Source organism: Sinocyclocheilus grahami, unplaced genomic scaffold (genome assembly GCF_001515645.1).
Source record: "Sinocyclocheilus grahami isolate Dianchi unplaced genomic scaffold, SAMN03320097.WGS_v1.1 scaffold769.1, whole genome shotgun sequence".
NCBI lineage: Eukaryota > Metazoa > Chordata > Actinopteri > Cypriniformes > Cyprinidae > Sinocyclocheilus > Sinocyclocheilus grahami.
The window spans coordinates 297,562-303,794 of NW_015505948.1; positions in this window are offsets into that span (position 1 = coordinate 297,562).

Genomic DNA, 6,233 nt, shown 5'->3' on the forward strand with positions numbered 1-6,233 from the left:
ATATATATAATCAAAATATGAGGAAACTTTTTAATGTAGGGATCTGTGCCCCAGTACTTATGAAAACCAGCATTTACATTTATGCAGACACTTTTATTCAAAGGGATTTGTATTGCATTCAAGGAACACATTTTGCTTTCCCTGGGAATCAATCCTATGACCTTGATGTTGCTAGAGCCATGATCTACTGAGTGAGCTACAGGAAGCCCTATTGCTGTTAAGGAAATAGTTCACCCAAAATGTAGATTATTTTGTTTTCTTATCAGATAGATTTGGAAACATTTTACAACACTTGCTCGCCAGTGGATCCTCTGCAGTGGGTGCCGTCAGAATCCAAACAGAGTCCAAACATCTGATAAAAACATCACAATAATCCAAAAGTAATAGAAATTACTCCAGTCTATAAACTGATGTCTTGTGAAGTGAAAAGCTGTGTGTTTGTAAGAAACAAATGCATCATTAAGGCATATTAACTTGCAACCATCACTTAGCTTCTTTCTCCGAATCTATTCCAATAAAGGAACAAACTCATCTACATCTTGGCTGGCCTGAGGATGAGTACAGTTTCAGCAAATTTTCATTTTTGGATGAACTATTCCTTTAATAAGTTATCGTCGTTGTTGAATATACAGTATACAAACAGAGAGAACTGCATATATACGAATAAAGGAATACAATGCAAAACAGGAATAAAATTAGTAGTGCCATAAACATTTTGACACCGTGATGACATTTTTTCCTGACAGAAATTTGATTGATACCATCAGTTCATGCCAGTAAAGATTCCTTCCATTTGACTTGACATTGTTCAAAACAGGGTTCGGGGGTTGCTGTTCATCTGTACTCCAGAGCTATGGACTCACGTACGGTGTTTGTCTTATTATGGATGTTGCTGTCGTCTACCTCCACTGGAATCAAACTAGATGGAAATGGTTATGTTGACGTTGTCATTGCAATCAGTTCAAGAGTACCACAGGATAACAGACTTATTGATCAAATCAAGGTGAATATGTACTGTTTTGTCTATTTAACAAACTTCATGTACTTCAATGGTTTTAGAGGTTTTTACATTTTTAAAACGTTTTCTCATTTTATCTTTTCACTTCTTCTGACAGGAGATGGTCACTGAGGGGTCGTTTTACCTTTATGATGCATTGGATGAAAAGGTCTATTTCAGAGAAGCTACAATACTAGTCCCACCTCAGTGGAATGGTACAGATTTTACCAAAGCAAGAACAGAGTCCTTTGGAAAGGTACAGAGAATAATGCCATTTTATCTTGCCTGTCAAATATTGTTCACAAATTAATGACTTCACTTGCATAGGATGCTTCTCAGACCAATTCTATGTGAAATGCAGGCCAAAATAAGAATTGATAATGCTAATCCAGCATACGGTGTTGAACCATACACTAATCAATATGGAGAATGTGGAACTGAGGGAGAGTACATTCATTTCACCCCAGAATACCTCCTGAATGACACTTTAATTGAGCTTTATGGATCAAGAGGTGAACATTGTTTATATTCCTTCAACATTTAAACATTTATCATGATATAAGAGAAGTCGGAAAGGTCTATTAATTCAGTATTATGTTTGTTTTATAAGCAGTTTGCTTGTTTGTTTGCAGGAAGAGTCTTTGTGCATGAGTGGGCTCATATGAGATGGGGCGTGTATGACGAATGCAATGGAGAAACGCCATTTTACCACTCTAATGGCCATATTGAAGCTACAAGGTGATAACAAAAAGAAAGCATATGATTAAAAAGCATATGATCTCCTTGGAAATGATCTCAGCCATTGGTTTCCTGCTTATCTTTAGGTGTAGCAAAAACATTGAAGGTCAGTTTTATGAAGTTACTGCTGGAGGATCTCTTCAAGAGTGCCGCATTGATCCACAAACTTCACTACCTACCAAGGAGTGCATATTTTTTCTGGACAGAAATCAAATCACAAACAGCTCCATTATGTTTTTCCCGGGTCTGGATGCCGTAAGTATTGATTGCACACACATCTACACATGAATATGTCTACAGTAACAAATATCAACAAACTATGAGTCGACTACATACATGAGTTTTGGTCATAGTTTTAGTCAAGCAGGGACTGTGGTCTGGATCAAAGGGACCACTCAGGGCCAGAGAACAAAAGCCAAGCATGAAACATGTAACAAGAGCAGCTACAGTGTAAAAACAACTGACAAATGAACAAGGAAAGCACAGGGGTTTTATACAAAGGTGGCTGCGGGAAAATTTTCTAGGTAGGGCTTTGTCACATCCAACAATTTTAGCAAACATCCCAATATGATTTAATGCTAAACGGTTAAAGAAAAAGTTTAGGGAAAAAAGTGTACAGAAGGAAAACATATTAAGACTTGAAATATTTTGAAAGCTCGAATTGTTTTACCAAGTTCAGAATTAAATTTGAGGATGGTTCTCCAAGCTTTGTTTCAAGGTAAATTAAAAAATACTTTTTCATTTTCATAATTCATAATTTGTGTATACAGTGCAACAGCAAATACTGTGAGGGAAAAAAATATACATTTGTTTAGAGATTTTTTGTGTAAGTACCTAAATGTCAATCTGCAATAACAAACAGGACCACCTGGGGATGCAACAGACAAAAATACAAAACTAAAAACTTTCTGAATGTGGTGATCTGAAGGCGACTTGACATCATCAGTGAACAGTTCCTCTGTCAGAGCAAGTGTTTGTTGTCTCTGTTTGGAGTGTCTGATGCTCATATGTACATAAACACCACTGATCATCACAAACTTCTATAAAACACTCATCAGACATGCGACCATATACTGAAATGTGCTTGTACAAAAAGCTATTAGTGCACCGAAAGCGCACATATACAGTTTGTTTCACATTAATAATAACGTTACAATAATATTCATGCATGTCTAATCCATGTTCCTGTATGCAATTCAATTAAAGTTTATTTGTATAGTGCTTTTCACAATACAAACCATTGCAAAGCAGCTTTACAGAAAATTAAGTTTCTACAATATATTTAGTAGTATCAGTGGTGACTGTCATTTAAAGTACATATGGCAGAAATGTACGAAAAAAAAATTTAAAGATGTAATCAAACATCTGGACACAACAGACAATGGACACTATTAAAAGCAATTATTATCTGTTGCAATCAAACTTATAGTAAAATTTGGTAGTTCTGTATGATGTTTCAGGCTTGGCATCATCTGAGGTCCTCTGAGGGGTGGGCATCATCTCTTCTCAGGTGTTCTGGGTCCAGACTGAAGCTTGTGTAAATCCTAGTTACCACGGGATGTTAATCCTGTAGCAAAAACCGAGAAACAAATAGAGACATAATTAGCATAGCTGCTGTTCCAACCAAGCAAAATTTATTTGTTTAACCCAAGCTAAAGAATAGTCTTGTGCATTTGATCAGATATAACTGCAGTACAAGATTATGAGATGCATTATTTGAATGCTTGGCCAAAGAGATGTGTCTTTAATCTAGATTTAAACAGAGATTGTGTCTGAACCCCGGACGTTATCAGGAAGGCTATTCCAGAGTTTGGGAGCCAAATACGAAAAAGCTCTACCTCCTTTAGTGGACTTTGCTGTCCTAGGTACTACCAAAAGTCTAGAGTTTTGCGACCTTAGGGAGTGTGATGGATTGTAGCGTGGAAGAAAACTAGTACGCAGAAGCTAATCCATTAAGGGTCTTATAGGTAAGTAATCATATTTTGTAACTGATACGGAAATTAATAGGTAGCCAGTGCAGAGACTGTAAAATTGGGGTAATGTGATCATACTTTCTTGACCTGGTAAGGACTCTAGCCACTGCATTTTGGACTACCCTTAGCTTGTTTATTGAAGATGCAGGACAACCACCTAGCAGTGCATTACAATAGTCCAGTCTAGAGGTCATAAATGTATGAACTAGCTTTTCTGCATCAGAAACAGGTAACGTGTTTCGTAGCTTGGCAATGTTTCTAAGATGGAAGAATGCATTTTTTTGTAACATGGGAAATATGATTTTCAAAAGACAAATTGCTATCTAATATAAAACCCAGATTTTTGACTGTAGAGAAAGTAACAGTACATCTGTCTAGTTGCAAATTGTAATCCAAGAGATTCTGTGTACTGTTTTTTGGTCCAATAAGTAATATCTCTGTCTTATTCTAATTTAATAGGAGAAAATTATTGGTCATCAATCTTTTACATTTTAGAAGTTCATCTGGTCTTGTTGAGATATATAGTTGAGTATCATCAGCATAACAGTGAAAACTAATCCCGTATTTTCTAATAATATTAACAAGGGGCAACATGTATATTGAAAATAGCAGAGGACCTTGGACAGATCCTTGTGGCACTCCATACTTTACTGGTGATCATTGAGATGACTCCCCATTTAAATAAACAAAGTGGTTGCGATCGGACAGGCAGAGGTGTAAGGAGTACCTAAAAACCATACTTGAGTAAAAGTACAGATACCTTACAGTGAAAATTACTCCACTACACGTTACAAGTCACCAATTCCAAAACAACTTGAGTAAAGGTCTTAGAGTATCTGATTTTAACAGTACTTAAGTATTTTACTTATACTAAATATAGGCTCAAAGATATACTATTCAAAGAGACATGCCAATCAAAATTTTAACGTTGTGGAGAAGCTGGGGGAACAGGCAGATGCAAGGATCTATGTGCAGGTATTTAATGGAAAAACTAGAACAAATAATAAGCCAAAAACCAAAGGGAACAAAATGCACTAGTCAAAGAGACATGCCAGTGAAAAACTGTAATGTTGTGGTGAAGCTGCGGAAAACAGGCAGAGGCAAGGATCTATGTGCAGGTATTTAATGGAAAAACTAGAACAAATAATAAGCCAAAAACCAAAGGGAACAAAGAACAGAATGACTGGCAAACAGACAACCATTACATTCAACAACTCACAAGGAACTAAAGAAAAACTATGGCTATATATACACAAGCTTACTTATATAAACAAGCTTAAAGGGTTAGTTCACCCAAAAATGAAAATTAGCCTGTGTTTTACTCGCCCTCGAGGCATCCTAGGTGTATATGACTTTCTTCTTTCAGACGAATCCAGTCGGAGTTATATTAAAAATTGTTGGGTGTGGGTTGTTTTTCATGTCCGCGGGTTGAAGCGACCCCAATAACGCATGCAAATTTTACCGGAGGAACCCCGCTGAAAAACTACCCCTCGGAACGTGATGTTTTTTTTGTTTTTGTTTTTTACCGGGGAACCCCCCTCAAAAGGCAATTGGGCTAGTTTTGGGCTAGTTTTGAGTAGCAACTGGGCGGGTTTTGTTGCGAAAACCTGGCAACCCTGCATCACCTACACACACACGCACGAGTCCGGTAAGAGAGAACAAAGTCAATAGTTGTGGATCTCCAAGGCTGTCAAGGCTATTTTATTCACTTAAATATCAAATAAAAAAATTATTATTTTCTCTTTAATACAGATGATGCCAATGTATTTTTCAATGTTACTATGTTAGCAATAATAACGTTATCTGCTTGACATATATAGTAATGTCTACAACAGACACGAGCACTGTCGCGGCGTGACCACAACAGCTTGAAGTTGTCTAATTTGGCACGGTCTTCCTGTTACATTAATAGCAGGGTCGGCGCCAGAGTGCACAAAGTGAGGGGGCAGGCACAATTTTTTGGGGGGCCGCACTTTTTTTTAAGGGGGGGGGATAAACACAAACATGAAACTTGTAAATAAAATTATCTGATATATAGCCTATGTACAATTTAATAACATATAGCCTAGTTTGATATATGAATTGGGTGTTCGTCAAAGTTTGCATGCGGTCGGAGATTCCCGTGTTTACAGCTCCATAAAATAACCTACTGGAAGCTCTATAGTTTTGCTGTATAGGCCTATAGATAAAAATATTCAAATTACAAACACACAACATTTTGAGTTACTTCCATTTCTGAAAAAAATAATGTAGGCCTGGTTGATGTTATAAATACACACGCCTGGTTTTTGTTTTAATTATCCACCGTACATAAAAAAACAACAAAAAACATTTGCAATCAAGACAAAAAAGCAAGAAGTGGATGTAACCCAAATTTGGCCCAGACTCTGTTGCTATCTGTGAAGCCAAGCATAAGAATAGCCTACTAATGTAAATTTGTTAACCCACAGTAACAAATTTTAACAGATTAATTGCATATTTTCATTTGCTGCATGCTTTTAAAAACACAATAACATTTTTTTTTT